We start from the raw sequence: 11,057 nt of genomic DNA on the forward strand, positions 1-11,057 counted from the left end.
GTGGTGCATCTACCACCCCTCTCAGCCAATCCATGGCACCTGGGTCTGTCCCGAGATCTCCTGTCAGCGAGCCTTCGACACTTCACGTTTCCTCAAAGTGCACCTCGATTGGCACAGGCGTCGTGGTCACGTAACCGTCATTTCGTGGCGAACTGCGATTGTATTGGTATTGATGTGTTGGGAGCGGTAGTGTAGCGGTGAGCGCACTGCGCTAATAAAGTGGCGACCAGAGTTCGATGCTTGCTCACAGCCAACATCAGTGCCTGGTGTGGTGTGTAAACTTCCCCACTGGGGAGAAAAAGGCGACGGGCGTGGTGTTTGCCACTCACCCCCTCTGGTGACTTACCGACCATGATAAGTGCTACTCGCTGACAGCACTTGCTCCTACAGTCATTTGAGGCTATGGGGTGCTCTTTGTCTTTGTGTGGGGCGTGAGGGGTAGCGCAAGGGTTAGAGCTCCGCTGTGCTACCAACCTAGCGGCCAAAGTTCAAATCCCGCTCACGATCATCACCAGTGACGATTATTTGAATTGGACCTGGGCCTCCTCTAGGGCGATACATCCTCAAATGAGTACCTGGTCTGGTTTGTAAACATCGCTCCTGGGGAGGGAAAGGCAGCCGGTGTGGCGCTGGCTACTCACCCCTCGTGTGCCTTCATGGGAGCTGCTCACTAACAGCACTTGCCCCTATGGCCTGTTAAGGCTACACGGGGGATCATTGTCGTTGTGGTGTGTGTGTGTCTCTGTTTCTGTGTGTGTGGGTGTCTGCAATTGTGGTAACTCATTGCCCCCTTCTGACTAGCATCAGGACTCAAGGTTCGTGAAAATAAAACATTGTTTTTTCTATTCATGTTACTTTATTTTATGTTTTACTTATTTTTATACAGTATTTTTATAGTGTTACATGGAAAAGTTCGAGTTATGGATTTGTCTCAGGAATATATGAGGTTCGTAACCCGAGGACCGCCCTTATTCCTTCATGACTGATTAGAAATAAAATACCATTATCTCCCAAACAGCAGCATCCCTGCTTCCAACCCTAATTATCATGGTTGGCTACATACGGTGCAAAATAATTTCAACATAAATAAAATATGTCTGTACCACATCCTGGCAATCATGATTTACATGTGTTGGCAATTGGGGTTCAAATATTCCTGAATGCTCGGTTTGAAATATTGAAAAATATCAATCCTACTTTTATACAATGTTGTTTTTGCTAAAATTATACAAATGGATGCCACTGCTCACGTCATGCATGCATGCCAGTTTTCTATTTTGTCATCATTTGCTAAAGTAGTAACGAATGGATGGATTGATGTGCGTGTACTGCCTCAGAACTCGTGGTTTGCCCCTAATCATGTGTTGCACACTCGAGATGAAGGACGTGGGCAGGTGCTCCAAATCGAGGGCAAGCACATTTATTTATTGTGGTTCATATGAATCTTGGGAAGAACAGCACCATCACTCTGTAAAATGCAACAGCGCGTGTTACACGCAGCAATCCTTCCGAGACGCCATTAACCATGTGGCTGGTTTACACGTGCGGTTATTCATTAACCCTTTCTCTTAAACCCAATTCTACTACTGATAAACCATCCTTATCTTTGACAATCACATTTGCACATCACTATTCGAATATTACTTTAATCCTAAGCTGTATGTCTATCTATACCATCCACTTCTATCGGTATCTTACACCCATTATATGTACTGTATGTGTACAGTATACGTACTGTATATCACCATTGTACAGCTTACTACTTTATATGTGGTCTATGCTCAATAGCATTGCAAGCAGTCATTCTCTGGGTACATGGGCATGGTTGTAGACTAAACAGTATTAGAGTTAGAGAATTACAATGACAATAACTAATTACAGTGCGTCATCCCTTTGCAATGCACAGTGCTAAAACGCCTCTAATTGCATATATCACAAACGAACAATTCAAAGCCAAGATTAAAGTCTTAAACAAGTCTAGAACAAATCTAGAACATTTATATAACGATCAAAAACAACCTTTGGGTCCTTTACCTGTAAAATGCAACAGCGCGTGTTACACGCAGCAATGCTTCCGAGACGCCATTAACCATGTGGCTGGTTAACACGTGCGGTTATTCATTAACCCTGCCAGCCACCTACAGGCCCGACCCAGACATTACATGCTGCTGTACACACATGCATTGATGCATTGCACAGCACATCAGGACCTTCACAGAACCACACTTTACTCCCTTGCTGCACAAGGACACACTTAAAAGAGTGATCCATTCCTAATGTGCCACACATGTCCAAATGTTCATTGCATTTGCCATGCTTATAATATACAATGCCATTGTTTTCAAAGTTTTTTTGGTAAGAATGCGTTAAAAGATTCCAACAATCCAGTCTTGTCTTTACAATACATTCCTCCTTGTAATCACGTGTCAACATGTTCTACCCTGACCGCTGTGAAACAATGTGTGCGTGCACTCTCGAATACACGGATTTTCCCTTTTTGCTTGCATTGTGACTTTCATAGAATCTTAAATATGCCAGTGCCTTGCATCAAGTGTCTCTCTGTATGTAGTCTTTTTTCTGACAGGTGTATTTTACAACCACCACACCTGATCCTCCCAAAAATGTTTCGCCTGAGCCTGAATGCCAACTAGCAGAACCGGCGAATTTTCTGTATTAAGCAGCATATCGTTTCGTGTAAACCATGTGCACTGTTCCTGTGCAGTCTTTGATGTTATTGAGGCTCTCCAAATCTAACTTTGACGTGAATGCGGTAAATAAGGATCTTGATGGTATTTGATGTCATCGATTAGATGACATTGCCGATCGGAGAACGTCTGTAGAATATAGAAGGGCCTGAGGACGGACCCCGAGGGTGCACCAACCGAATTGGGACTGACCTTTTCAAGTTAAAAGTTAAACTGAAATTATTCATCATTGGGACCTCCCTTGCCAGTATCAAAATATAGGAATTGGTTTTACACTTTCTAGCAATGAAGCATATGCTAAGGTATTGAAAGACCAAACTGACATCTTTGGCAAGGAATTATGTCTAAATTAACCATATTTACTCGTGGTAAACATGCATAAAAATGCTCTGATTGTATATGCATTGTCATCATAACTAATTGGTCGACACCAGAGACAGCTTTCTTTAGTGCCTCGTCTCAAACGCTGGTAGAACAGTGGACGCCAAAAGGCGAACAGCACAAAGAAAATGCACTATCAGGACATTGAGAGCTTGGGGTGAGCAGCTACATCATGGGACCTCCCTTTTGTAAGGAATCATGTCTGCATTAACCACATATACTCGTGGTGAACATCAACAAAAAGTTTCAGTTCGGCGTTTAAACATCTTAACACATGTTTTATTACTCTTTGGTTTTTTCGGTAAAGTCACGTAGGTAAAAAATAAAATAAATGAAAACAATTAAATGAAATCACGTCATTTCGGGTGCAAAACAAGCGTCCTTATTCAGGTGGGGACAACGTAGCGAAAGCTTACCTGGTTAAAATCCTGTTTTATTGCCAGAAAGGTTAAATCCTGATCTGAGTTTTTAAGTGGGATATTAAATTATGGCCGCTTGAAAATGAAGTGGCAGATTGTTCAAGCCGGCAAGAGCAAAGGTGTGGTCCCCAAACACTGTGGACTGCATTCCGAGCGAATGCCGTCATGGCACCTGTCCATTTCTGAATCTATGAAAGTCACAATGACTTACGGGCAAAGGGGTGACACCAGGTTATGTGAGATTGCACGCACACACACAATCATATGCATTTCTTTCAGGGGTGAGGCCAGGTATTTTTAAATCCTTTATATTAAGTTCGCTTGCTTGCTTGCTTGCGTGCTTGCTTGCTTGCGTGCTTGCTTGCTTGCGTGCTTGCTTGCTTGCGTGCTTGCTTGCTTGCGTGCTTGCTTGCTTGCGTGCTTGCTTGCTTGCGTGCTTGCTTGCGTGCTTGCTTGCTTGCGTGCTTGCTTGCTTGCGTGCTTGCTTGCTTGCGTGCTTGCTTGCTTGCGTGCTTGCTTGCTTACGACCGTGCAAATCTTTCGGTCGTTTTTTAACCCACTTCCCGTGATCCAATCGAGCTGACATTTTGCACACAGACTCGTTGTGCGTGACAATTAATTTTCATGATTTTTTTTTCCAAAATTTTACACAGTTTAGGGAATTTTTTCTAAATATTTAATTACCAATTGCTTATTGGTGGCAGACAATCATCTGACCCATAGGTGGCAGCCATCTCAAGCCAGAGGACGAGAGGACTCTAGCCGCCACGCATATAAAGGATTTATAGTGAAAAACTTTGTTTTTACGGGTTAATTTTTTTTAAGATTAATTATTCATGAAGTGGTAATTACGGCAAAGGCTTCACTGGAATGCTGGAATATAGTTTCACATCACGGTGGCGAGATGCTAACTACCTCGTCTGGTATACAGGAGGTTGTGGATTCGATTCTGACCTTGACGTCTGCTATGTTTAGAGTTTGCATGATTTCCCCGTGGTAACGTGGGTTTTTCCGCGGGTCCTCTGGTTAATTCCCCCCACATTTACAATCATGCTCCTCGAGTATATGGCTGCTATACATTTCCATATGATAAGCCACTTCGTTTAACTATCATCTGAAAAGAGGGGTATATCTTAGTAGCCCTTACCTGGTGATATAACACAAGTCTCTAGTTTATAAATACGTTGTTTTTGTCCTGGTTACAATCCTCCTTTTGTTGAGGATGGATCCCAAACAGAATCAAATAAATACACTATAATCATGATCGTCATTTTGGAGAGTACAAGTTACAACAAATAACCACAGTATTTTCCTCCTTCCCATATTTTTTCCGGATCATGACAAGACTCCGTTCACTCCTGAAACTCAAGTTGCATCATAGATGTAGCTGTAACAAATAATCTACAGCGAAGTATAAGCCCATGTTTCTAGATTTGAAGCTTTCGTGACTGCAATGATTCATATTCTTAGGTTTTTTCAGTAAAGTCACGTAGGTTGTTTTTATTCCTGGTTACAATAAGAATATATATAAGTCGATGTCTCTGATAATTGTAGAAATGGTTCCCGGTTACTCTTTGTGTCTGGGTTGGGAAATGGCATTTATTTCCCGAAGCCTTCATTTTCGTTCGTAAAATGACGTATTCACGTTTTTTTGTGATCGACGGGTTCCCGATTCCTTTAACGTAAAACGCACATGCTGATATTTGGTGTTTGTGTAGTGGTGGTACGCGCTGACAACGGGGGCGCGTGTGTGAGCGCGCCGGGTGTGGTCACATCGCATGGTATAGCGGTGACGCGCACTGACAGTGATGGATCACGGGGCAGCGCGTGGTGCGCGGTTGTGTGCGCTGACACAAGATGGGAAACAGGATCATGGGACAGCGCGTGGTGATTGGACAACTGGGGTGGGTGCTCTCAGCGACGTCCGCATGGGCTCCGCCTCCCTCGGGAGCGGAGGACTATAAAGGGGGACGCGCGGGAGCACTCGGGGAGTTGTTAACCAGTGAAGATCAAAGACGGAGTTGAAGAGATAGGGCCCTGGGACCCCTAGTCCCGCTGTCCTTGTAAGGGCCGGGGCCCTGTGCGGCTCAGAGGCGAGACTGTGGGACCCGCGGTCTTGACGTCCATGTGGGGCAAGACTGTGGGACCCAGGGGTCGAGACTGATACCCAGTTGGGGTGGTTTCCCGAGAAGCTACGGGGCGGAAGAGCCCGTGGGTGTGTAGCCGGGGAACCCGCGCAACTTAGGCTACAGTGGCCATACGTGTAACTAAGTTTGGTGTTAATAAAAGTGTGCTGCCCGTAAAGTCGTCTCCCGCCAAGTTACTACATTACAACTGGCGTCAGAAGTAAACCTGTCTTCAAAAGGATGGATACAAGGAAGACTACCCGTACCCACGAGGGAGGTCGGGAAGACGACTACGACTTACCGGAGCTACAAGCCGCAGGAGGGGAGGACGAGGAGATGCCGACGGGCAGCATCCCGCGGCGATGCCTGACACTCCGCTCGGGCCCGACAACGGCTTCCAGGATGCACACCCCCGCCTGGCGGAGTTGCTACTCGCCGCCGCTTCTATTTTGGCGGAAATCACGGCTTCTGGAGGCGGGACGACGACGGCGAGGCTGGAGGAGGAAGCGGGGCCCGAACGATCCCGCCAGAATGCGCTCCGCGTCTCAAATTTTGAAATTGGCGCCAATTTTGATGATCCGCCATCGATTGGCGGGAAGCGTGGACACCACATGGTCGGGGACCTCCACTCCACACAGCCCGCGTCATCAGCGCGCGCCAAAAGCCTCCACCATGCACCTGCCGAGGGAGCCGCCATTTTTCTCAACCACAGCGCACGCGGGAAAATCGTCCTTCGGAGGAGGACGACCAAGTCTTCCAACAGAGACTGCCCGCGCTGACGGCGTTCAAGGCTGAGAAGGGCGACTGGGGGGCCTTCCAGCGAAGGTTTCTCGCACATCAAGAAATGTCAGGGTGGTCCGACGCCACTGCCCTGCGTGCACTGCTGGCAACGCTGGACGACGACGCACTCGCGACCTTCACATCCGCCCCGCGATCGTCCCGCTCCACGCTCCAGGCCGCGCTGCACCTCATGGCTAAGGTGTTTGGTCCACCCTCGACCTGTCGCCACCAGTTCTACGAACGGCGAAAAGGGGACGGAGAAACTATGCTCGCCTACCGCACGTCGCTGCTCGCTCTGGCGGACGCCGCCTTTCCCCGCATGGACGAGGAGGGGAAGGACGCCATGGTGACAGAGCAGTTGCTGGCGTTGGCCCACGACCTGGGGGTCCCCATTAATACGGCTGACGAGATGGACATCTGCTCCTTGGGGGTTGCTACAAGTATACATGCACACGAGGTCCTCAAGCGCAAGCGGACTGTCGTCTGTGCATCGGCGGGGATCGCGACGCCTGCCTCGGTGGTCGCCGAGCCTCAGCCTGTTCCGGCTCGGGAGGAGGCCTTCACCATGGCGGGACCGGGAGATTGGAGATCGGGAGGTCGCTCGCCTATGCGATCGTCCCGCAAGCCGGAGCTACCGAAACCTGCGGCGTCTCTCGTCATGTGTTACAACTGCGGCCTTCGGGGTCACGTCGCGGCCGGGTGCCGGGCCCCGCGTCAGCGAGCCACGGGACCACGTCCGGACGACGACCAAGGGCCAAAGTCATCCCAGCTACCCCCGGCAAGTCGCGGCACCATACACGCTCGGTCCACATACACGGCACACTCTGGTCGCCGCTTCGCGGTGGAGGGACCGCGCATTGGGGCCGGGAATTCGGTTCGGCGAGGGGGGTCCGTACACGGCCTGGGAGCAGTGAAATGATCTGAGTTGGCCCACAGGATAGTGGCTGCGTCGGCCAGGTCGTCCGTAGTAACGGGATTTATTGACGGGGTTGAGGTCCGGGTGCTGGTGGACACGGGCGCGTCGGCCACGATCATTTCCGACATTATTTATAACATCCTCCCCGTACAATGTCGACCCCTACTCCCGGTGGACGTCCAATGTTACGCGGCGAATGGGGGCTCTTTGGGAATTGTCGGACAGATTCGGGCGACAATTTGTATTGGCGATATAAAATTGGCGGGTCCTATTTTGGTTTCATCATCCCTGGCAGTTCCTTGTTTACTGGGCACGGACTTTCTGGCTAAAATGCCCATTAAGATTCTCATAGATCAGGCTTGCATTGAGCTCCCATCGGGTCGGCGTATTGCATTTTTGACAAGTCCTACCAAAATACGCACGGTTTGTGCGACGGTCCAGGCGCTGGCAACTCAGACTGTGCGAGTGCCCCCGGGATCGCAGATGCTGGTACCCCTTCGATTGCGGAAACCCTTTGGGGGGGATGCGGCGGAACAGGGTGTTCTGTTGGGGCTGTCAAACCGAGCTGTTGGGGGCATCGATTTAGCGGTAGCTCAAACCGTGGTGCGGGCGGACGGCCATCCATTCGTTATGGTTCTGAACACGGGGTCGCGACTGGCTGTCATTACACAGGGCACTGTGCTTGCTCACGCGGCGCCGTTACCTGTGGATGAGCAGCTCGTTGCACACGTGGATTCTAGCCTTGATCCGCACCTTCCATCAAAGGAGGATACAGAATGGTTGGACTCGTTGTGTGCTGGGTCTAGTAACCTGTCTAGTGTGCAGTTGGGAGCATTGAGATGCCTGCTACTCGAGTTCGCTGATGTGTTTAGCAGACATAGCGACGGGTGATGCGGCCCCAATTCGGCAAAATCCCTTCCGGCTGAGCCCAGCCGAGAAGGAGCATGTGCAGTCGGCTGTCAATGACATGCTGGCTGCCGACATCATTTTGCCCTCTTCCAGTCCCATGGGGTGCTCCCATCATCCTTGTTAAAAAAACAGGACGGGTCCTTACGGTTTTGCGTGGACTTTCGCCGCCTAAATAAAATCTCGATGGCCGACGCGTATCCACTCCCCAGGATGGATGAGTCGCTGGATGCCTTGGCGGGGGCATGGTTTTTTTCAACGCTTGACCTGCTTTCGGGGTTTTGGCAATTGCCCCTCGATGACGAATCGAAACCAAAGACCGCTTTCCGGACACCTGGAGGCCTATTTCATTTTAATCGATTGCCCATGGGGCTACATTCCGCGCCCGCCACGTTCCAGAGGCTCATGGAATTGGTTTTGTCAGGACTCCAATGGGACACCTGCTTGATTTACCTCGATGACATCATCGTTTTTAGCCGGACTTTCGAGGAGCACCTCCAACGATTGAGGGGAGTGTTCCTCAGGATGCGTTCCGCTAAATTAAAATTTAAACCAGCTAAATGTCACCTGCTTCGGGAATCGGTGAGGTACTTGGGGCATATCGTTGGCCGTTCAGGAATCTCTACAGATCCTGCTAAGACGCGCTGTGTCAGCTCGTGGCCAACGCCAACCTCGGTCACTGAGGTCCGCAGCTTCATAGGGTTTGCCTCCTACTACCGCCGTTTCGTTGAAAATTTTGCCACCATAGCCAGGCCCCTACATGCTTTGACGGCTAAAGGGGTAAGGTTTCACTGGGGGCCGGAGGAGGAGGCTGCGTTCTGCTCCCTTCGGCACGCCTTAGTGCGAGCTCCTCCCTTGTGTTACCCCGATTTCACGCAACCGTTCCTGCTTGACACGGATGCCAGTAACACGGGTATCGGGGGAGTGCTCTCGCAGGTGGTCGGGGGTGTCGAACGAGTGGTCGCTTACGGTAGCAGAGTTTTGTCACCTGCGGAACAGCGCTACTGTGTGACGCGTCGTGAATTGCTAGCGATCGTTTTTTATGTCCAGCAATTCAGGCCGTATCTCTACGGCCGTCATTTTACTGTTCGTACGGACCACGCGGCACTCCAGTACGCAATGCGGGTTGCACAACCCTCGGGTCAATTATCCCTATGGTTGCAGGTCCTCCAAGACTACCAATTCACGACAATTTACCGAAAGGGTGTGCGGCACTCCAATGCGGATGCCTTGTCGCGGTTGTCGCCTCGCTCGGATTGCACATGTCTTCTGGGATCGGCATGGTGTCAACCCCCTGTCGCCGTCCCCGCGGATATTCTGCTCGCCGCCACTGACGCCCCATGGGTCGATGTGCCTGCCGCTCCCGTGTGCGGGGACTCGTTACTCGCGTTGCCTCTTGTTGAGTGGGGCCATCTCCAAATGGCGGACAGCTCCCTACTCACGTTGCGTCAGAAGGCAGAGGGTTCTGGGGGAGGGGAGACGGGGGTCGGCTCCTGGGTGGTCAGGCAGGGCCTCCTGATGAAGTGGGACAATATGTCCCGGCGTCATGCGCTCGTTGTGCCATCTGCTATGCGAGGTAGGGTCGTTCTGGCTGCTCACGAACGACTCCTGCATTTGGGATTTCACAAAACGCTCGCCCTACTCCAGCGGGACTACTATTGGCTGGGTATGGGGAGCGACGTGGCGAACATCCTCAAGGGGTGTGTGGGATGCGCGCAAAGAAAACCGCCGCCGGTAGCGGCTAATCCACTGCTACAGTCCATCCAGGTTTCGTGCACGAACGAATTGGTCGCGCTCGACATCTTGGGGCCCTTTCCCGTTACACCTAGGGGCAACAAGTACCTGCTGGTTGGCGTAGAATACTTCACCCAATGGCCCATGGCATGGCCGCTCGCCAACCAGTCGGCTGCAGCAGTGGCGGACGCCTTTGTCCAGGGCTATGTTTTGGACAAAGGTGCCCCCGAACGCTTGTTGACTGACCAGGGAAACATTTTTTCGAGCGTCTTGTTGCGCGAGGTGTGCGACCTGTTGGGTACGAAGAAAGTGGGTACCTCCCCGTACCACCCACAGACTGATGGAATGGTTGAACGTCTCCACCGGACGATTACTTCTATGTTGTGTCAACAGGTCTCTGACGATCAGGTTGACTGGGACTTACAGGTACCGGGGGTCCTCGCGGCCTATCGGATGGCACCCCATGCGGCAACGGGTTTTTCCCCATTTTTTCTCATGTATGGGCGAGAGGCCGATCCGCCCATGGATGCCCAACTGTGGATTTCCCAGCCAGGTGCGAAGTCTAAGTTGGCCGACCACATCAAATTTAATATCGCCAAATTGGCTGAAGCGCGGGAGGCTGCGAGGTTGAATTCGAGGTCTCGCCAGATCGCTAATGAAAGATTGCATGCACGAAAGGTGTATACGCACGATTGGAAACCAGGCGATAAGGCCTGGCTGCACTGCCCACATGCACCATTGGCCACGTCCCCTAAATTGTTGAGACTATGGAGGGGACCTGTGGAAGTCGTGCGTATTGCTCGACCCCAGTGTATTCAGATTAAATGGGGAAAACGCCGTTGGTACGTACACCCCTCCCGTCTGAAACCTTTCGCGGCACCACATGGCCTCCCTTTGTGCCGGGACGACCGAGCGTGCGATGTGGCCGTCGACTCGGGGAGGGATGTGTCGCAGTCTGATCCTCACGTGTCTCCGCCTAACCCACTCCCAGGTGTCTCGGACCTGACGGCTGCTGACCGTCGGGAACCGGAACCCCGAGGCACGCGCGGATCTCCGATGCCTGCCCCGTGCCGTCCTGGACTGCCGGTGC

This window comes from Lampetra fluviatilis, chromosome 70 (assembly GCF_964198595.1).
Source record: "Lampetra fluviatilis chromosome 70, kcLamFluv1.1, whole genome shotgun sequence".
NCBI lineage: Eukaryota > Metazoa > Chordata > Hyperoartia > Petromyzontiformes > Petromyzontidae > Lampetra > Lampetra fluviatilis.